At 41.9% G+C, this 23,335-nt stretch overlaps 1 protein-coding gene across 1 annotated transcript in view; it reads right to left on the reverse strand.

Moving 5' to 3' along the window:
• Nucleotides 1–22,729, reverse strand: part of kiaa1217 (KIAA1217 ortholog) — a 109,792-nt gene extending 87,063 nt beyond the window's left edge. The window contains exon 1 of the mRNA XM_080515326.1: nt 22,714–22,729. The gene's annotated coding sequence lies outside the window, so the exon portion shown is untranslated. The remainder of the gene's footprint in view (nt 1–22,713) is intronic.
• Between the last annotated feature and the right edge of the window lie 606 nt (nt 22,730–23,335).

A 23,335-nucleotide genomic window follows, 5' to 3' on the forward strand; every position in this document is an offset into this window, starting at 1 on the left:
GGGATTCACACACAGACACAACTCAAAACCTGTTGATTTCCCAGCATGCCCTGCTCACATTCCTGACCTCCTTCTGTCACTCTTTCACTTAATTCACCCCTGTTGCCTATATCTACATCACCCCCACGTAACCCACCCCCCCACTTCACCCTCTCTCTCTCTCTCTCTCTCTCTCTCTCTCTCTCTCTCCAACTGCCGTCTTTGACCAGAAGCCAAAATAAGTGATGGGAAAAGATTCAGCAATTTCAGTTTGTCAATCAAACATGTTAAAAGAATGTGCACAATGCACACACATTCATCCTCAGCTTTTGCAGAGTCTTGCAAAGTCTTGGTCAAGTTGCCTTTGAGAGGGGGACGTGACTGTGTGCTGACAGGACATGAAAGTAGGCACCCAGCAGAGCTGGGAATCCAATGACAAAGCCAAAAAGGGAATGATAAGACCACTTCCACAAACCTTAACGCTTCCTTTTTTTTTAATGTGGGATAAGAGCAGGGATCATTGAAGAGGGGAATTTCATGATGAAATAGATATTATGTATCTATTAGATTCATACAAAAGAGTTGAGGGAGTCATGGGACATGGGGACACGTGCAAGACTTTAAAGGAGAAAATCTCCGCTCAACTTTTTCACACTGAAAAAGAAATGAATGACAAAGTTCCATCTTGGGCCACTCCAGTTTTAGTGCCTTTAAAAAATAACGGGCTCTGCATATTGTCACTAATGTCAAGTAGGATAATCTAATTAATTTGTTTAAAAAAAAAATTAATTAGTGCAGTGTGTGATTATTGAATGTCAAGAAGCCTACAGACTTCTGAGTGTATATTTCAAAGTGCACTTTATGGTCCTTATTTCCCTCTTTTATCAGCATGTGTATTAATTTCACAACAGTTCATGTCAGCATAAGTGGGTGACAATCATATACCTGTGTTCTTATGGCTTACAGATACTACATCAGTTGTGAAGAGAGAGAACAAACAGAAAAAGTCCAATGTAAGCCGAACTCCCTTAAAAACTACACAGTATAAGATGAACAACTTGAACTCTACTTGAGTGTGCACTTAATAAGATTTTACATGCATAACAGAGCTCTCAATGTGGAGGAGATGACATTTCAACATGTCAAACACACGTGAGATGTAGACCAAAAGTGCTTTGGAAGACAAGCTGACATTTAGAGGCAAATATACAGCGTGTTCATTAACTTACTGTTCACATGGCCTTGCTGTTGACTTGATGCTTTTGGGGGGCCGATCTTGCTCTTGGGAGGGACCATGTCCACATGTAGGCTCTTTGCTGGACTGGAGGCCCGAGTCTCAGTTGGAGGATGCGCTTTGTCCTGCGGCACAGCCACGGTTACAGACTTCTGTCTGTTCGGGACACCATCACTACCTGCCCTCATCAACTTCTCACCCACGCTCACCACCCGGGCCCTTCCTGTCACTGCAGCGGTGCCAGGACATTCCTTCCTCGGGGAGGGCAGCTTGGATCCGGCCCCTGCGGAGGGGGGTCGGACCAGCTTGGAGGCTTTAGACATCCTACAGGTCAGCGGGTCAGCGAAGCTCCTCAGTCTTTCTCAGCCAGTGTGACAGCAGCCGTGTCCCATGGAGCAATCCGGGGTTACTCAGCTCTCGGTGAGTGACTTGGTGACTCTGCAGCTCCAGCGTGTTGTGACTAGCACAGGTAGGCCGAGGTAGGCTCCACAGGGGTGGAGGGAGGGTACTTTTGGGAAGCTGGGTGGGGTGGGGGGGGTTAATAGCGCCTTAGAAGCTGCTCTCTCCCCCTGGCGTGGCCTCCTGGGATCATCCTCCAAAGCAAACAGTAGGTGCATGTGTTAGTAAATCGGTGTATGTGTGGCTAAACCTGTGGAGTGACAGGATGTGCTGTGCCAAATGCAAACACAAACTCCAAAGTCTCCAGTGTCAGCGCATTCCAGCTTCTTAATCCCCCTCCCTTCTGCCTCTCTTTCACTGTCTTTCAAATGCTCTCTTTCCCCATTTCTCTTTTTGTTTGCTAATTTCTCATGCTCCTTCTCCTCTTCAGAAACACTCATACAGAAACACTCATTGTCAACTTCTCTCCCCTACCTCATGCCTAATAATTCTTTTCCATGTTACTGCCCCTCTTCTGCCTTGTCTCCCCTCACCTCTTTTACCTCGGTTCACTCGCTCCTCTTTGCTGATGCACAGCGGGTAATCATCCCAGCGCTCCGGCAGGCAGCGACCAGAAACAGAAAAAAATGTGATACTAGAAGTGAAAACAGGAACAAAGAGAAGAAGAAAAAAAGATCACCGGGTTGCAGGAGAAAGTGCCGGCAGAAGCTTTGCGGAGGAGTCCTTCTCTTCAGGTGCAGCTGCACAAGCTGTTCCAGATGTGTGTGCAGCACTTCACGTCATCAGCCAACCACTCACAGCCACACTCTGGTACAATCACTACTTCACCTCGTCCTATTTTCCCCTTTCCCTCTTTCTTCATCTTTGCCTCTGTCGGTGGATTCAAATCCAGACAGCCTGTATTCCTCACATGTGACGAGATGTTGAGGCGACGAGAGGCAGGAGCGCACTCACACACACACGCACGACAAAACACATTCAGCGGTGGAATTTACAGAGATTTAAAGAGCGCCGAGGAGGGGAACGTTAAAGCATGTGCGTGAGTATGAGCACCGGAGACGCACAGTGAAGCTATTCTGATCCGCAGCACTGAAGACATGTGCTGTGACAGGGGGGGAGGAGGGTAGAAGTTGAAGTTGTTTGGAAGAGAAAAAGTGAAAAAAAGCGATTCTCAACACTTTTCTTTCTCTTACACTCAGTGTGTTGAATCCACTTTTCATCCTCAAAAAACACCCAATTTCACTCATAAAGCATGAAATCAGCTTGTATTTGGACTGACTTTTTAAAACTGTTTTCTGACCCACACAAAGTTTTTCTTAGGATCACTGCCAGATGAATCAAATTAATTAAAGTGATGATTCCATGTTGATGGGACAAGCACAGAATAAGCAAAAACAAACTCCCAAAAAGATTGATTTCCTCAGCTCAATCCGCCTTTGATGTCAAAGCAACGGCAACCTAAACATGGATGACAATCCTTCAAAATTGTCTTAACCTCCACAGACAGGTCACCCCAACTTCAGCGCTGAGCCTGTGACACTTGTGTAATATTGAGCTCCATGTGAAATGGACATGTGATATAACACGCGGGGACGCCATGGCGTGCTTCCGGACTAAACAGCAGAAAATGGATTACAGTGAGCAAAAGGATCAGCTGTGCCAAGGCAACACATTATAAAAGAGCAACAATCCACACGGACTGCATCGCAGGCTTAGTTTCACACTGGGACAGTTTCTCCCTCTGAACTGGTTCTGTGCCTCTCAGATATCATAAAACAGAAAAGTCCCCACACAGAAAGCCTTGTGTTTGAAACTGCATGGCATGATTAAACCCTATGAAATAAGTTTACATAGAGATTTAGAGGTTAAAAAGAAAAAAGAAAAAAAAACAAGAAAAAAGACCATCCACATCTGTGCAGATGGGTTGATCAGTCCATACATACCAAGCCGTATATCCCTCAATGATTGCCTTTTACACCGTAAACCCTCTGAAAATGGAAACAGCCATCGCTGATCATATAGATATGAAAGATTAATCATATTGCGACATATCTGTATGGCTTCAGATAAAGAGCAAAGCAGATTGACCTACATACTTTCCCAATGAATAGTGTGCTGACAAAATCTGAGGGACAGGAACTCATGGGAATCGCTGCATGTCTGATGGATTTCAGACTGAAAGGACGAGTGAAGACGATGGAGACATCAGCATAAGATTAAATATTAGAATTATGTCCGATTATGTTTGTGCGTCAGCAGTTCTGCTATGTTTACAAAATTGCTGCGCTGAGGATTGCGTCAAACCTAAACTAAAGAGTGACCAGGATAAGACACAGCCTCCACATTGGTTTTCATTTGTAACTCTCTCATAGGACGGTGGTTGAAGCTATTTGTGCATGCTGGGAGTAAATGAAAGCCCTCTGTGTGGACTGGATGGCTCCCAGGCTTTGAGCCAGTTCTCGACTATACAGTAGAAAAACGGCGGGAACACGGTTCAAAGGTTTTAAATAACATAGTATTTAGGGATGGATGGATGTAATTTGCACATGTCAATTAAGTCTGTGACTTTGTGCAACTTGATAGAGCATAAAACACAACTTTGTTATCAAACACCGATCCCAACCGCAGATGAATTTGAATTTCGATCGAGAGGTGAAAAATGATCCTCTAAGAGGCTTGTATAAAAAAAAAAAGTAAAGAAAGAAAGAAGAAAAACAAAATTATTTGATGAGTTGAAACTGGCCTTGACATTAAAGAACTGAATGACAAAGCTGCCACCCACAGCTGTGCGTGCTCGTGCCAGAGAGCCAGCTAATGTTTCAAATTTAGGCTGGGGTTTGGCACCGAGGAGTTTAAGTTGTGGAGCAGTGGGATGGGCGGATATGGAAATACGACGGTGCAGAAAAGCCTTCAAACTCTGTCGTGGCTGCTCATGGCTTCTAAGTGTTCGAAGGAGTGCCCGTTTGACATATTTAAGGAGGGTGGCGGGCTCAGCAGGGTTGTCTGAGCGCCTCTGTGGTATTTCTCTAATTAACTGACTTTTCAATCTGATGGTTATTATTAAAACTGAGTTCATAGGTTAGAAACAACTCGTTCCCCATTAAGAGCGCTGTGGGTATGAGCTCACTGCGTGACATTTCCCAACATACATAGTGTTTTTCTAATCGGAAGGAAAATGCATGCTGCCACTCAAAGCTTAAATTAAGCAACACTGTAAAAATGTGTGATAGATTAAAGCTGTTATCAACATATTTACAATAACAGTGGCCCACATGACGACCTGGGATTAATCAACACTACTGTGCCCAATAGCAAATTTCAGCTCGTTATTTTGTTGTTTTTTTTGGAGTCACGACTACATTTTCACTTTCTTCATATTCTGAGTTTCTGGTATTTATTTTTTTTTTGTTTTGCTGCAGCAGCAGTGACAAGACTTCAAAATTAAATGGAATAAATAGAAATCAGCCTCAAACCTGCATTCACCATTTATTTTCCCACAGAGACAAGCAGTAAACAAACCTGCAGTCACTTTCCCCACCAACTCACAGCGATAATCAGCTCACGTTTGAGTCCACCTAATGACATACGTGTAACTTTCACTCTCCATTTACCCCGTTTGCTTCCACCAAGTCTTAAGAAAAATACATTGCTCTTGAGGAGTGAGACAGTCCATTTTTTCCCCCCACCTGTTAATGGCCAACTTTGTCTCGGTGCCCTTTAGTAGTGTGCAGTGCATTCATCAGGTACAGATTTCTGTCAGCCGTGGCTGAACACTGTGTTAATGGAAGGTCCCAGGTCGAACCTCAACAGTAAATTTGCAGTATCCTTTGTGTGTGGATGCACTTAGAAATGTATTACTGCATCTTTAGGTCACCATATTGAGTGGGACAAACACGAAGGGCGAGTAGTCTGAAGGTGGACTGGAGGTTGTTGGATTTGGGCAGGCAGTTTGGGGGATGTGCACTGTGTGCCTCTGCTGAGGATTAAGGTTGAGTATGTTTTCCGAGCCCTCGGGGGTCGGTTGTTTCTTTTCCTACATTCCATCTCGGAGCTCCCGCCCAACCATATCATGAGTCATTACTGACTGTAACAGTTGTTCACTATCAGCCGCTGAATCAGTTACTCGAGGCGCTTCTATATGTCGAAAGAAACATGTGCACATGTACAGCAGCATCACCCAGACTGTTGAGCCACAAAGGCAAACAAATGAAGGTTTTAAAGCAGATTCTGACTCTCTCCATTCATGCTTTCATGTTATTTTCTTTGATGCATTAAACATAAAGACAGAAACAATTTGCAACTTATAAACGTTTGCTACACAATTAACAGTGTTTTCTTTTGGTAATTTCACAATTATTGAGAGGCAAAATGAGTAAAACCTTTACTAAAGCTACAGTGAAACACAAATGTTCCCTGGAATAAAAATTTCCCAACCGAACAAATAATCAATATTTCATCATAGAGAGTTTTTAGTAGTTCACAGACTCATGAAATGAACATCTGAGTGTGAACCCCAATTCGGCGCACACCCAGTATATTAAATTGGTCAACAGCATCAACAACTACAAACTGAGCCTTCTCTTTCCAATATGAGATCTTTTACTCTCCTCAGAGGTTGCAGCTGTCGGCTGCACACTCCAAACTCCTGTGCAGGGAGAAAAGGCACTCAAAGGCTGAGGAGAAGCCGGTTACACGACGACACTCGCTGACAGTTGCAACCAATTAGCTTTCGGTCTCAGACGCTCCCTGGGAAAAGCCACCAAACATGTCACATTATCTGCTGCATCGGTTCACTAAATGCAGCAGTGATCATGGCAGAGGGGCCTGCCACTCACTCAGCAGACATGACTGCCCACTTACCAGAACAGCTGACTCCATCATCAATCAGCAGCTGGGTTCAACAGAAATGATGGAGGTGAGTTGACATTGTTACTGACTCATCCACACATCAATTTAACAGAGGATGACTGGACACTTTAACTCTTCAGTCATCAAAATACATTTAAATTCCAAATCTTAATCCCAGATGGTGATTGAAGGATATTGTAAGATTTTAATACAAGCATAAATAAATGCCTAAATGTGCCATTCTGCTGAAATGTGTTAAAATACTTGTGAAGAAAAAAGTGATGAGATGTGCATTAAAGCTCAGTGACATGCAAATTATACCAACAACAGCAAGTATTAAACTTTCAGAATAAGCTGAATACATCATAATTAAACTTTCCATTTTTGTCCATTTTGTAATAACCTTAAAATCAGCTTGTGAAGACATGATGGGAAGGCCATTTGACATATTTAAGATTGGTAACTGGATACATTTTCTGTACTAAGCTGAAGTCGATCCCAGAAGACACTGGGCATCCATCATCACAAGGCGACCACACAGAGAGAATCCCATCACTTGCACATAATCTCAGGTTGTATTTGGACTGCTGGAGGAACCTGACACACCCAGAATATACTGACAGACAAACAGAAAGAACATGCAAACTCCATGTAGATCATATTGTTGTTAGTTGACAGTACTGATCACCACAGTACCTCAATCTGCACAAGTCAAACATGACTCCAGCCCAGCATTGAACCCCAGGTATCCCCACTGCCAACCTCTACACAACAGTGACCAATTTTATTTTATTCAAATATGGAGGACCATAAGGTCTTTTTCTTAAACTAAAGACATATATAAATATGTAGTCTGGTTGTACATCTAGTTTAGCATGGCAATCCTTTTAGTTTCATTGTATTGTCTGATGACAGAAGAGATCATTTTGAGCAAAATCTCTCAGTGCTGAAAAATATCAGATACCACACAATTTTAGAACCACTCTCAAAACTAAACTTTTCTTACTGAAAAACATAGATGAGGAAACATGTTTTGTTGGAAGACAAGTTGTTTTAAGTGACTTGCAAATCCTAGACACGTCCTCCATCCATATATCTTCTATTCGTCTTTATCATATTTAGGCTCACATTAACAGGACAGAGACAGATGCAACTATGGACAATTCACCAATTCTCTTCAAATGCATGTGTTTGGTTGACCCAGAGAAAACCCTGTATGCACAAAGAAAACACACAAACTCCACGAAGAAAGTCGTACTCCACCACTTCAGACTCATGAATGCAGAGCTTACAAAACACTCCTTTAACCTTCTAAAGAGCGATTATTTGTTTATGGAAAAATCTGTTATAATAGATTACTTGTTTCAGTGTCTTTGACAGAAGATTTGTAGTTAAAAAGGTGAAACTGACAAAAGAAATACACACACACACACACACACACACACACACACACACACACACACACACACACACACACACACACACACACACACACACACACACACACACACACACACACACACACACACACTGACATTGATAAAGGAAGAAGTTCTTCTCTAAGTCCATTTGTTTTTCATAAAACAAAGTCATATGACTATATTTGGTGGTGTCCTGTCAAAAGAAATGAGAAATCTTATTAAGTATGAAAACATAAGAGGATTATCACACCAGATGCTGAAAGCGAAATGTTCCCCCCATGTGTTTGCCCAAATCGTATGCTTATGTTCAACAAAATAAAGACAATCACAGATAAAGAGTTGCTTATGCAGCTTTCAGTAAGAAAACAACTCTGCTTACACAAATTCTACCTCCTTATGTCCCGTCTCTGGGGCCCCCCTGTGGCCTTATGAGTCACTCCTGCACCTCATCCTCAAAGAGCATGCAACAAACCCCACACACACTCTTTGGAGACATATAAACTTGAATTTCCCTTCTTTATGCCAGAGGCGGTGGCTACGCATTAAACTCACAGCCGCTCGTCCTCTCCTTTAGCCCTCAGCCTTTTAGCAGAGTTTAGCTTCTTATCTGGACGGCCTGTCAAGTGTGTTATTGAAAGGCAAACTCAATGCCTCCGTCTGAAGTGTGTGAAAAGGATATGAACAGAGACAAACCACCTCTCCATTCAGACTGATGTAAATAAAAGGCTTCTCCATTCTCTTTATGGCTTATTGATTTTTAGTTCAATAGCTGGCTGCAGACACAGACAGAAAAAAGAGGGAGGGATGGAAAGAAAGACAGAGGGACAGAGGGGGGATTGCTACTGCATCCTGACACGGCAGCACCTCTCTTACATAAAAGACACTGCGCATCAACAGACCTCTAAGCAAGACTCTTTTGATATCAAATGTATCTTACAAGGAAAAGGTATTGGCCCCCACGTGTTTTTGAATACTCAGTCTTAAACAAGCAAACTCTGAGCCTTGACAAATGAATGTGTTCACATGGTGTGGGAGCAGTGTTGTAGTAATTGGAAAGTTGTGGTTTTTGGAATCAAATTTGAGGCTGTACATATGATTTAGTGGTGGCACTCTCAAAACCCCTGGTTTGATTATGGGTTTGCTGCAAATTTCACATATTCTCTTTGTTGTTTCTCCAGGTGCTCTAGTTTCCCTCCTTTTGCGCATCCGGTTTTTATCTACCCCTTTATCCAACTGACAATGGTTGGGTACTTGCTCTCTCTTCCGTTACCTGACCCCATTTGGATCGAAGTCCACAAATAAATAGATACATTTTGGTCAATATTGAGAACATGAATATTTAACTTATTAAATGTTGTGAATGTTCTTCAACCTTAAATACTATTCAATTAATAAATGAGAGAGAGTTTGGGGTTCAAATAAGGGGTTGTCAAGAAAAACAAGAGGAACACCGCAAAACAGAGTTGAATTGCACATGTTCTTGAAAATTCAGTTAAGAAATACAAACTTAAAAAACCCACTATTTAGTAGCTGTACAACCTCAATGAGCAATTATGTAAACAAAAGGTAAATTTTTGTCAGCATTAAGACTTTTATTATTTAACGGAATGTGGAGGAAATAGCAAGTAAGAGCATGGATCCCACTTGTGCTTACACATGCCCACCATAGATTTGTCACCATAACCACTTCATCAGGCACAACGAACAACACACACTCACATTCACACCTATGGGCAATTCATAACCCGCAAACATACAAATCTCACACGGAAAGTCTTACCTGGACTCAACCAGTGGACATTTTCGAGAGTGATAACCTGCACTGAAGTTTATTTTGTGATTCAAAATTGTGTGTCGCTGCAAAAGCGTGTGATCCATCCGGGCTGTACGCTGCCTTCACCCACCCAGCTGGGATCATCTCCCGCCTTCTGCAACACTGCGGTATAGAGGATGCATGGAAGGGCAGAGTGAGTGCTCTGACGTGTTTTTGATGCACCATTCAAAATAATAAAAACCTGCAAAAGACATACCCAAAACATACACCACCCCACAACATTTACATCAGATTCAGAAACACAAAAAGGTTAATGGATTCAAATAGAGGCTTATTTCCATCTAAAAATGTGGGAAGAGAAAATATCTCCCAGATGAGACATTTAAAACTCTGTCACTTTATCTCCCAGTGATTCATCTTTAGCACAGCCACATTATTCGGGAATAAGAAAACATAAATGCAAGGAGGCACGTACTCAAGCAAACAACCAGGTAAACACACACATCCACGCTATCAAGACCTGTTAGATCTTGTTAACAAGAAGTAAACAGCTTCAGGAGGTTAAGGAGAGTTTCAGTGCATCATATATTGTGATATATAGCACAGGATATTTGGTTTCTTCAATTTTTGAACATATGCTGTAAATTCCTGGATGAAAGTATAATAAATATTTCTTCTTGCAGATGATTCAGGTCTTGATGTGAATTAATATGGTGCAAACATGAGACGGGGTCATTTGCTCCACTATGGAAAGTTTATACACTCGGGAATCTACAATCCTAGGATTAAAAACAAAGCACAACTCATATGGTACGAGCATATGGGATGGAATTTTATATACTAAGAGTGTAAAGCTTAACTGTGGAGGCGCATCATAAACGATGTGATTCAGAGGATTTTCTCAATACCTATTTTACTTTCTTGGCATGCTGAGAGGCAATCTTAAATAAATATCAAATATGGAGTTAATAATTGATAGAGCTTGAAATGACAAAGAACATTAAAAGAAAATACTCCATCAACATTCCTCTTAGTCAAATAGGGAATTTGTGATTATTTTCAGGACAAAGGGAAAGTCTATCACTTCATCGTTGAAAATGCTCCATACTGTGTCAAATCTGCTCTCAGGAATCCGCCCACTGAGTGTTATGAGCCTTTATGTGGTCATCGCTGAAATTCTTTCACCATTACCCTGCAAGATGTTCAACCTGAAGTACGTAATGTTTTATGGCGAAGATTCCTGCTGCTCTCATACAGCTGCAGACTCACGGTTTATGCTCCAAATGGCTATTTCATTTGTGACCTTTAACATGTGAAAATGTCATTTGTCCAAGCACTCTCGGGAGGGATTGTGAATAATCTGTGTGTGTCTGTATGTGTGCATGTCTGTGTGTAAACGCGCCTGCCAAGAAAGTAGATTTTCATTAGAGGTTTTCATAGCTTCACTCCCTCAATCAAGCTGACAGCTTTTGAAATGACCGATTACCAGCCCCATCATTTTGCATACTTTTACTGGAGAACATCATTTCACTGTACATCACAAATACATCACTATGTGAAAGTGCCTCATGTGTTGTAAATCAGACTGGGCTGACATATGTGGAACACATTGAGGGGAAACTACTGACACAGGCTCCTGTAACACATTGCATGTTTACTTCAGGTATGAATTTACCACTAATTAAAGTTTTACAGGGTCTATTGAAATTGGTAATTGGTTTGAAAGCTTAGTTTAATCTCTAAATCTTTATAACCTGTGTCTAAGCATGGCAGATTAGGCTAGTCAACCATACAAATATAAGTACAAATCATCACTGGCAACAAATTTCTGTCCTTTTTTTGAACTGAGCATCTCTGTCCACTCTCTGAAATAATAAATACAAATATGCAAGATTTTCTAATGAATTTTTATGAAATTGGCAAACACTGGCCAGCAAGTGAGGAAAACACATGTGTTTTTACATGTGCTGGAGGTTACTAAAGCTTGGATTTCTCTGAAAAAATGCATCCAATGATGACTTCGCGTGATTCTCTGTTGTATATGAGCAACAGCAGGAGGAGAAGCAGCGCATGAACTGTCATTACAAAAGAGGAAGCCCTCCAGCGGTGCACATGGATGCGAGGGGATAGATGCACGTACACACAGGCACAGATGCACAACAACACCAATACACAAGGCTTCAGTCAGCAGCAGCAATCTGCTGAACCAACACTCCGTCTCTGCCAACATGGGACAGAGATAAGCATCAGTACGGGGACGTAAAATGAAGCTTGAACCATAGGTGGTGTAAAAATAAATCATTGCTGGCAAGGTTAATCATGATAGATGGAAAATGTAAGATTGGATGTATAAAGGACAGAGATGGGGAACCACTTGTGAGATATGAAAGTGGTGCTTTCAGGGTCTGGTCTCAAGACAAAAGACACAGATTCCTGCGGTCCGCTTCTCCTCATTACGCTACAGCTGAAGTCTTGCGGGAATAATGACCTCCAGTCTTTATGGCTTTCATCTCTGGCGATAATATGAATTAACAGTCCGGTCCCTGAGCTAGAAAAAGCATTGGCTTGAGGCTAATTGTAATACGTCACATAAAAAAAAAGCTCCAGGCACTTGTTGACACTGACAGTCGAGCCGTGAGAAATGTAGAGTTGGATCGCAATGCGCTGTAAGATGACCGTATTATTATATAGCAACATGTAGCATTTATCACCTTAATCTCAGGCCCAGTTTGCGTAAAAGAAAGGGATTGTTTTAAACGTCATTAACAAGAGATACATTTAAGAACCGCTAACTGACAAGAGCACAAAGTTCCACTGAATAAAAGGCACTCACATTCTCCAAAACTGCCTATGCGCAAAAGTATATACGTAGATGCCACAGTGGGTCTTTGTTTCCCAGACTTAATTCATCAAATGTGTCTTTTCAACAGGAAAAGCAGCATAACGAAAATTCAAGCTCACACATGGTTTTGATTGGCCTTCGTTTTCAGAGTGCGGGGCAGAGGTCAGGAGGGGCCCACCCCCCTGTCTGACATCTGCCCTGACCCTCTGCCTTGTCGCAGGTTTGTGTACACACATGTTTCAGCCTCCAGACCAGACCGGACTAGACCCCCCCCCCCCCCCCCCCATTGGGTGTGTTTCCTGTGCTGTGTCACAGTCAGCCTCCCGAACAGCACCTCCCGCTTCCCCAAAGTGCTGAAAAAAGGACTTCAGAGGCCTGATTCATCTGGGACGAGGACTCCGTAATGAAATGATGAACTCACTTCGACATGCAGAGACGCTCCGGGGTGCCAGACAGGGTGATTAAAGAAAGAGTGGAAAAGTTAATGTTTAAAGGGTTAAATGAGAAGAGAGAGAGAGAAAAAAATCCCCCCTCTCTTGAGGTAGGACTGCAATCACTGCTGCCCCTCCGCTCCTGTGGGGGTGGGAGAGGAGGAGGACTTTAGCCAAAACCCCAGAGTCTGATCCTCATTAACAAGCACAAAGAACATCAAAGACCAACCCCAAACCTCTATCAGTCAGGAGCACCCACAATCCCCATGATATTAAAACTCCTGGGCGCCATTCAAGTGTTGAGTTCTGAAGCAGGCGCAGGGACTCCGGTGACTCAGACGTTGGAGAGACTTTGAGGTGCTGAAGGTCAATGGAAAGTTTGAGCTAACTCTTCCTCACCTCACTCAATGGCCACTGGTAAAAAAAAATTAAAGTAGGAGACGGTGATAACAAGCAGCTGTGAGATGATCATGGTGACTAGCAGCTGTGATGAATCAATTACTCAAAGCGTTTGAAATCCAAACAACTTTCGACGCTGTCCCGAAATGTGAAACTGGTTTCAAGCGTTTATGCATTGAGTTTATGTAATTGGATGGACGGATAAATGTATTCCGGTTCAACCACATGACCCATTTTGTCATTCGTGTGAGGGTCACTAATCAGCCCTACATGCCAGTAACAGTTATATTCTCACTTTGAAGTTGTATCAAGGTCAAGTCTTCAGGTTCTACATAATCCTTACAGCTTTTCCAGCACGGTTGAAAGCTATTTCCATCCGCTGATATGGCTAATGTCAAGGTAGAATATCTGCAGATATATTCTGGTTTCATCCCACAGTCCACTTGCCCCTGGTGTGAATCTCAGTGTGTGTCTGTTTCTCTATGTTTATACTCTGTGGTGGACTGGTGACCATCTCCAATGGCTCGGTATATTCTCCCATACTGAACTGGAATCAACTCAAGACCTTAAGCTGGATACAGCAGATAAAAGATGGATGTATGGATTGTTCATTTTTTCTCTCTCAAAAAACACAGATTGCATCATTGATGTATACATATATGTATATGTACATTTAAACCCTGCAAATTTAACATGAGCATTGAAGATAAACTTGTTTAAACCTCTTGCTTAAACTTTAAGGAGAAGAGAAATACTGAATACTTTCCCTCTTGGTGGTCCAAAATGTACAGCTGGGCTGACTCAGATCACATCAACACACAATTACCAGCAGGGAGGTTTCTATCATTGACACAGCAGGCATCAAACAAAAATCAGTAACTTTCATTTCATTTCATCTGGAGTGCCAGGACTTCAACTCCTTAATAATAAGTTGTTTATAAAAATAGAAAAAAGAAAAATCCATGAGCCGTAATTTAATCAACTTGAGATATACGCAGATGCATCTGACACATCCGACATTTGTGCGTCATTACCTTAAATTTGCTGGAAATGTATATTTTCCCAATGTTTACCGATGACTATGAGCAGTGTGTGGCAGTTCAAACAGAGGGCAGCAGGAAAAAGCCCAAGTTTGAATCCATCTGAACAAATTGAAACATCAAAACGATCGTCAAGCTGTTGTTTTATTCATTGTTCTCAGGATATTGAAAACTTTAGCACTATGAATCAAAACAAGAGGGATTCTTTGACAGCTCATACAGTACAGCATCTGGGGGTTGGAGGCAAAGAAAAATGTAATATTCAGGGCAGCTAACAGAGTGATTGAATGAGGGAGTCACAAAGTAAAGGACGTCGCTAACCTTGCCAAAAGGTCTGATGATTGCTGTCCCCTCTTTAGACTCGCAGCCATTAAATCTCTTACACAACCGCTGGCCTTTAAAACGGCTCCTGACAGCCAAGTCTGCATCATCTGCAACATCAAGCGTCACAAAATAGTACAGAACAGAGATAAGGCACATTATATTTGGTATATTTGAACCCCCTTAATTATGTCTTTTATCTACTAAAGTAGCTCTGGAGGCCGAAATAAGCTGGGGAAGAAGTTAATAGAGAGTGGATAAAATATGTTGATAAAATTCCGACAAAAGCAGTTTAAAATTAAGTACATTTCTCAAGTGGCTGACTCTTTTTGTCAAATAATGTAGCTTGACCATAACTCATAGTGGCTGGATTTTCTAATAAATGTAAAACTTGAATCACTTTAGAAGGAAAAAGGCTCTTGATTAAATCAAATCCTTTGTCTTCAGATTACAGTTTGTATCAAAGGATCAGTGACTATTTGCTGATGGTAGCAACACACTTATTGGCATGCTGCTATTTTATGGACTTTCCAGGGAGCGGAGTGGATTAGACAAACTTGACCTGGAAATACACATGCAGTGAAAGAAAGCCAAATAATTTACTGCACACAGTAGTGTATCTACTCACTTCCTCTTTCTCACATGGGGAAAGTTGCAGAGAAGGTGTTTTGACAGAATTTTGCTGATAAGGCAAAAGGTCACTCACCATTATTCTCTGTTATCATCAGAAAATACTAAGTTGTGAGCATCTGCAAAGGATGTTTGTTCTCATGGAGTTTTCATCTGTTGTGGGAGATTTAAAAATAACAGAACTTCTCATAACTTTCTGAATGTATGCTTTCCTCCTACAGCCCCTCACTTTGACCGCACCCAACCAGTAGTGTCCTATCCACTTATAAACGCCCACTTGTATCCTCGCTCTAGACCTCCCATTCATCACATTGACAGGAGCGGCTTGCGGTTATTGACTGGGACGGAATTCTTTTCTCATCCACGAGCAGTTATCAAATTAGATACTGAAGGAAAATGCTTAGTATGTTCAATGAGCGGTGTCAGATGGCTTGTTCTTAGATAACTTGGAGTAAATAACATAAAATCAGCAGGGGCTTATCAGAGACAGGATGTTACTTGCACAATGTGTTCAGGCATCTACACTCATTCGTCATTGGTTTCTCTTATACTTCTCTTAGCTCTCTTTTGTTGAAATATATGTTTGAGATGTCACAAATAGTCCAGATCATGTGTCTCTACATCACACGTGTTTTCCACAAGGATGAGAATCATGTACAAACATCATCACATGCACACAGCCAGTCAGCTGGTACAATATGATTTGAGCCCTTATGCACACATGATGCTTCATGCTTTTTTAAATGTATTTTAAATAAGGCAATATCCTCAGCAATGCGATGACACAGTACATTTTACTCAGAGTCCTGCTTCCCCTTGTTCCCAGACCCTACTAATGGAGAACATGATCACTATAGCACGACTTTATATAACGTGATCGATGGATGGAAAATGAAAGAGGGAGAACCTGGAACTAGATGAAAATAGAAGATGAATGCATGAAAACTATGATTAAAGTTGAATTATCAGAGATTTATTTAATGCATAATGGATTTGCTACAAGAGTCAAAATTGAATTTGCAAATATTCATATTGCGTCAGTTTGATACTGTTCAATAAATGGTAAATGTTTCCACTTTGTGGTCATTGTTTTTTGTTTGTTTGTTTCATTTGATTATTTATGAATTTATGCACTTTAAAAATTGTCTATATTTATTCATGTATTTAATTTCTTTTTTATTGAATATTCAAAAGAAGTTCCTCGTTTCAGGCTTGTTTTGAGAAGCCTATGTGGTTGTTTCTCTCGTTATATCTGGGAAATGGTGTTATTACCGGTCACTTCTCTGGCAACAGGACAGGCACTTTAGCACAGAGTGGACATAGTTGTCAGTCTTTATAGGCAGCCTTCACATCCAAGGATGATAGTAACCAAGCTGAACTAACCTAAAATGCTTTTTCCAACTCTGACAGGCAAAGGATGGTATGAAATATAAAGATTTTGTTGATTGCACAGACGTTTTTAAACATTGCATGAAGCTGGCTATATCTTTGAAGGATATTACACTTATGTCAATGATGTTATACCATAATGTTATACTAATAATTATGTTATTATGCCACTATGACATTTAGGCCTAAATGGTAGAATTTGTTTGAGACGCTGAAGTAACGTCCTGTAATCTTGGTCTTATCGAACAATAGAACAAAACCATTCATGAGTAAACCTGATGAAACTGCTGAATCAGCATGATACACTCAAAGCCACAAGATAAGTCTGGAAAACAACTGAATATTCTCACACATGTGGGACGTCTTTTCTGGCTGGCAATAAGACGTCATTTCCCAAATTGACCAATTGCGTAAAGCCCAGCCTCTTGTCGTGGGTTTGGCCAAAACCTGGAATAAAATTCTGGCACTCAGAGGATGTGTCATTTTCTTTGTGCGACATTTCTCCAGAGTCCAGCGCTGAATATTGCACTTGGCTATCTTTGCTTAATAAATGGTAAACATATCTTGCTGTTTTGAGATTTTTTTTTAGACAACTAAGTATGAAGGTACCGGGCAGGGTCATGGATTCTAAAAGTCTGACCCTAAATCCTCATATGGTCAAGGAGATCCCCATTTTCAACATTCCACCAATGTGGTTGATTTGAAATTAAACAATCAAATCGTATTAAAATAAAGTTCTGTCTTTCAACTTTAATTTTAGAGTTTTTACATCTGCATCAGTTGAATGGTGAAGAAATGACAACACATTTTATACGTGCCTTCCAGCCAGTAATTGGAGAAATTATTATAATCATAAATCAAATTGTCACTTTATATTTTTTGCAGAACATCCTTTATAATCGACGATAGCCTGAAGTCTCAAACCCATAGACGTGGACAGAAGCTCCGTCAGGCCTTCACTGCAGCTGTTTTCAGTCCCTCTTTGTACTTGGGGGTGTTTTCCCAACAGTTTGGTCTGTAGCGAGTGAAATGCCTGCTCAATACGCTTTAAATAAAGCTGAAAGTCTGCACTTCAAGCAGGACTGTGTTGAATGCATTTAAAGGGCAGATGTGAAAGTAGAAATGTTTCCTCTTTAAAACTCTCTGATAACATTAAAAAAAAAAGGATTAAATGCCCTGTCTTTGAAAACACAAGTTCTTGTGTTACTGTGTGTGTGCTGAGGCTGACCTCTGTGTGCGAGATCTTTGGATTGATTTGCGAAGTCATTACAATCACAGTGAGCAGAAGACTCGTCAGTGTGGAGTTTGAAGGTAAGCCAAAGATAAGCCTAATTATCAGGCGCGCCCACCCCACACACACATAAACACTCAGAAACACCGACCCGATGTGAGGCATCAGTGCACGTCCTCACACACATAAACGCCACCTCATTTTCTCCCCCCGCATACCATTTGATATTTTCGTTTGAACATGACCTCTCCGCTACATCAAAGAGAGGCTATTTGACTTCTCACTCATCTGTGTCCAAACCAATTTTTTGTTCCCTCTGCTCCATCAAACGGCGCGGTGTCATCAGGCACGGCGGCTGCCATCATTAGCGGTTGGGGAGTACACGGCAGTGCGATGTGCGTTATTACATCCCGCGTCCCAACAGTACAGAAGTGCGGGCAGACTGCCTCAAATCACCAATAAAAATGTGCAAATATTTCAAGGGGGCTGCTCATGGCGGATGAATGACAACTGTGCCGAGAGCTGCGGCAAACTGTGGGAGTCGTCATTTTAACAATGTACAATCCCACCTGTGTCTTATCAGACCCTCGATCCTGCCAGAGTTTAAGATGACCATAAAGAAGATAGACATGTTTGTTTTTTTCCTCGGGTGATCCCACAGAGGACAAAAGTGCAGTAGCGGCAGCCAATAAGGAGCTGGCAATGCTCTGTGCTCAGAGGTCCGTGTGTCACTTGTTGCTGTGGAACAGGTGAACTTCATTATCTCCCTTTTCTTCTCGCACCGAGGTGGCGGAATTCTGCACCAACATCTTGTGGCTGCCAAAGCCAAATGATGGATGCTGCGTCGCTTTCTCTTCAAGAACTTATCGGGGCGGGGGAAATCATTTACAGAAATATAACCTGAACAAAAAAGAAGGAAAACATCTGGTTCTCTTCCATATCACACCGGTGTCCTGCTGCTTGAGAGACCAGACGTCAGGGGAGAACGGATTGCTCATTAGACACGCAAAGTTTCACGATGTGAACCCGTTCAGTCCAGCAGAGACGAGCGCTCCTCCCATGATATACCATCTTCTTCATAAGAAATGGATCTGCTTATTTAAATCACAAAAATATTGTATTTTTGCTTTAATGTTATTTATTAAAACTAAGTATTTCTTGAAGAAATGTCCTTTACGTTCCTCTTCCATTCTCATAAATATGATGAAAGCGCAAAATGTGGCAAGACAGGAAGAACTATGATTAATTTTTTAAGTAGGGTGCTTTCATTTTTTGGAGATGTAACACTGCAGCAAATATAGGAAATAATATGGCTGGCAGAAAGTGGATGAAAAATAAGTGAGATGAAAAACAACATAAGTACATAATGAAAAATAGTTCGACAGTTTAGAAGTTGTTTAGAAATGTCTTCATCTACAGACTTGCTCTATATAGTTTTCTCATCAAATGCTGTTAAAAAAAAGACAACCTTCTGTAAAAGATGAATACATTTCTTTGGTGTGATGATGACTTCTAAAACCTCCTGTCAACTTGACTTCTTGCACACAGTCTGTGATGTGAAAGTATGCCGACATTTGGGCACCTAAAGACACAGTGGATATCAAGTCAAGGCTACAGCCTTTAATCAGAGTGAGAAACTTCCAGAGTTAAAGCTGGAAAAACAACAGCGTATCACTCTCAGGCAGAGAAGGCCACAGCCTACCCTTAAATCTTTTACTTTTACACTCCGAGGGAACTTAAGAGCCCTTAAGGGACAGGCTTTTAATCCATAGTGAAAACAGCTGTTTAGCATCTTGGGCTCTTAGCTATTTCCAGAAGGATCTTCTCAAGTGACTATCAAAAGCAATCAGCAATACCAAACATGGCATTTCACACTTCACCCAAGTCAAGTCAAGAGATGACATTCATAGCAAAGACTGAACTATCTATAGAAAACCTGTCTCAGGAAATTAATGCTGTGTGTCATCCTCACCTTCACGTCTTCTTGATTTGTTTTCACAGAGAATTATAAGCTACAGAGACAGCATCCCCGCCTGGTTTGTAACGCTTGACACGGGCACAGACACCATCTGCATTCCTGAGCTGGTAAAGAAGCACTTTCTGTGATTATCATTCCAACATGGCGTTTGCCATATTCCTCAGGCATTCACAAAGCGGCAGTGAGCTAATACGCAGCCATGTTCGCAGTTGGTCCCGGACTTCTTAGCGAAAGAAAAAATTACAGATAAATAACTCCAACAAAGACTTTTATCAAACAAATTTTATCCAGAGTGTTAACAGGCTGATGGTGCTTCCATTTTATCATGGATGAATGTTGACTCATTTGTTTTGACCCACTTCTTTTAAGACAGCGCAAACAGACTATTAGATAACGAATCAACACAACATTCAGATAAAACATCCATCCATCCATCTTCTACTGGGACACATGGGGCTGGAGTCCAACCCTGCTGACGTTGGGTGAAGACAAGTTAACACAGAGAGAGAGCGAGACAGACAATCTCACACAATCACTGCTGTTTTATCTATGTGCTACACTTGAGGTGCCACCATTACTAATAGGAATGCTAATATTTGGGAGACAAAGAAGCACGGCAGACTCGAGTCAGTGAAGTTTTATGAACTAGCAACGACCCTAAATAAAAGTGCTCGACAAAGAATCTATCAAATTAAGCAGTTTCCCATCCTCTCTGTATAAGAAATGTTACTACACCAATGGAAACACAAGAGATTATCATCATCGCAGACATCTTAATCGTAGCAGGTCCATATCCTGAAACTGATATGATCTTCAAATATTGGTGAAAGCCTGCGATGATGGACATGATGGGTCAGACTGCAGCTGTCCAAGCTGCAAACCAGCTTACTGAAAGAGTCGTCCTTGTTTCAGTCACTTCAAGAGCAGCTCTACATAGCAAATATAACTGAATATTGTGGAAATGAGCAGGAACAAAGGGAGAGAAGTATTTTTCCAGTCTGTTGGTTAGGGTTTGGATTTATTGGATCCTTTACATTTTGACCTTTATTTTTCTTTGTCTGGCTCAAACACATAGTCACTACTGTCAGACATTTAAAACTGTAGTTGATTCAAGTGGGAAAACTAATTCGAGTCTATTAGACAGACCTTCAAGATTCACATATATACAACCAACTGAAAGAAAATCTAATAATCAAAAATAATCAATATGAAATTAATCAAAGTGAAAGATGTTCACACTGCTGGTAGCCTATCTGTGTACAGTTAGTCTGTTCTCCTATAGGTACTCTGATTTCCTCTTATAGTCTGAAAAACATGGATTTCAAAATAAATGGTGTCTCTAAATTGTCCGTAGGAGTGAATGTGTGAGACTGTTTGTGTCTCTGTGTTCGCCCTGTGATGGGCTGGTGAATGGTCCAGGCTGAACTCCGCCTCCGCCCACATTTAGCTTGGATCAGCACGCCAAGGCCTGAAGACCTGGAAGATGGATGGACGTTCACAAGAAAACAGCAACTGCTGCACATGTTCAACAATGTTAGAACATAATCTACATTTGTTCTTTACCCCTTGACCTTTTACCTTCGCAAGGTTTAGGTCAGGAAAATAAAAGTGCATCAGATGAGGACAGCCTTGACCCGGGAATGCTTATGAGCTGCATCATGCGAGTTGTCCGTGTTGTGAGTGAGTGCATCAGATAGACAGAAAGCAAGGGGCCGACTGAAACTTGACCCCACCATCACCTGCTTCTCAGCAGCAAGGAGAGAAAAAAAAATGTGAATGGGCTGAGTCAGATTGTGTGGTTAGCTGCTGCTGTGTCCTTCCACACCTCACCCTGCCCTGCATACAATGTGAGATTAACCTGCATCCAACTTCAGCACTTCCCATCCTACTGTTCATACCACTACTGACTTAATGTCACAGGAAACCACATTAGATTGCCATTGGAGCTGCCAACGCACACACGTGCTATCACCCAGTCAGAGTTTTACAGAGGCACACTTTTGGAGGGCTTTGCAGCAATCTGGCAATTTTCCATTGCGTCTTTGTTCACGTGCTCTGTCACTCAACCTGTCACCATGGAGATGAGCTCGGTTGCTCCGTGTCTCGTGCTGTAGTGCATACACTGCAGCATGCAGCATCAGTGACGAGCACGGCTGGCTCGGTCACACCTTGCATGCAATCAGGAGCACATCCTCAAAGCGCCCATGTTACAATTAAAAGCATAAAAAGAAAGAAAAAAAAACAATATAGCCCCTGCTCTCTTCCAATTAATATATTGCACCTATAAAATGTGATGTAGCAATGTGATCTTCATGCAGCTCAAGATGAGTACCACCTTACTTTAGCCAGAGCACGAGGAGTGTTACACTCACTGTGAGGAGACCTGAGGAGAGAAAAGTTGGCAGCAGCACATAAAGGGCAACTGCCACTACTGATCAGTGGAATACATGGGGACTGATCACACTACTAATGCCCATGCAGCGTGGCTCACAGGTGAAGCACACACGATAGGGTGAGAACAACTACATACAACATGTGGACAATGGAAACATAACAATAGATACCTAGACTGTAACCATTATAAACATTTTCATCATGAACAAAGTGGCACATCCAGTTGCTCTATATTGAGGAAAACAGTTTGGATTGTCTATCAGAAAAGGATTGATAAAATTATTGTAAAATAATGTGATTTAAAACTTCAGACACAAAACTTCATTTCCCCAGGAGTATCTTAGTTTTGTGGAGAGATGAAGGTCAGCCTACTTCAGGCAGCTCCATTATTTTCTTAACTCACTGTGAAATTTGGGACTTCCTTTGTGATCACTCGGAGGAAGATCCGCGAACTGCACCCGGTGTCCCGACATGTCCAGTAAAAAGCACTTCTTCTCAGGTCAAAGCCACACGACCGCAAGCTGTACCGCTGCTCCTCTGTGGTGCTCGTTTCAGAAGTATCCGGTAACTTCCGACGCGCACTGGGCCGAGCTAGGGCGAGGTGACCGCGTATCCTTCCACACGCACAAACACGCAGAGTGCGACCACCTGGGGGGGGGGGGGGGGGGGGGGGGGGGGGAGCGTGTGTCTTGTCAGAGACCTCCAGCCCTCTGCTGCTCCCTGAGACTCCTCTAACTGTCTCTGACTGTGTGCCAGTACTGCGGTGAAGCGCCCCGCTCGGTCCACTCTCACCTGCCCACTGCGCTTTTTACGCGGACTTTATGATCCGTGTGAGACCCGGTGGATGACGGACGGACCCTACAAACACGTCCTCCCTGCCGCATTAAAGAAATAACTAGACATAAACTTTTTTTCTCCCCCTCCTCGTGTCCGACACTGCAGCGTTACGTCACCTCTTTAAAGCTTTCTGGAGGAAAGACTCATGATGGCCCTATAATAAAGTTTGCAGCTGTACAGATGTTGAA

Source organism: Blennius ocellaris, assembly GCF_963422515.1.
Source record: "Blennius ocellaris genome assembly, chromosome: 19".
Taxonomy (NCBI): Eukaryota; Metazoa; Chordata; class Actinopteri; order Blenniiformes; family Blenniidae; genus Blennius; species Blennius ocellaris.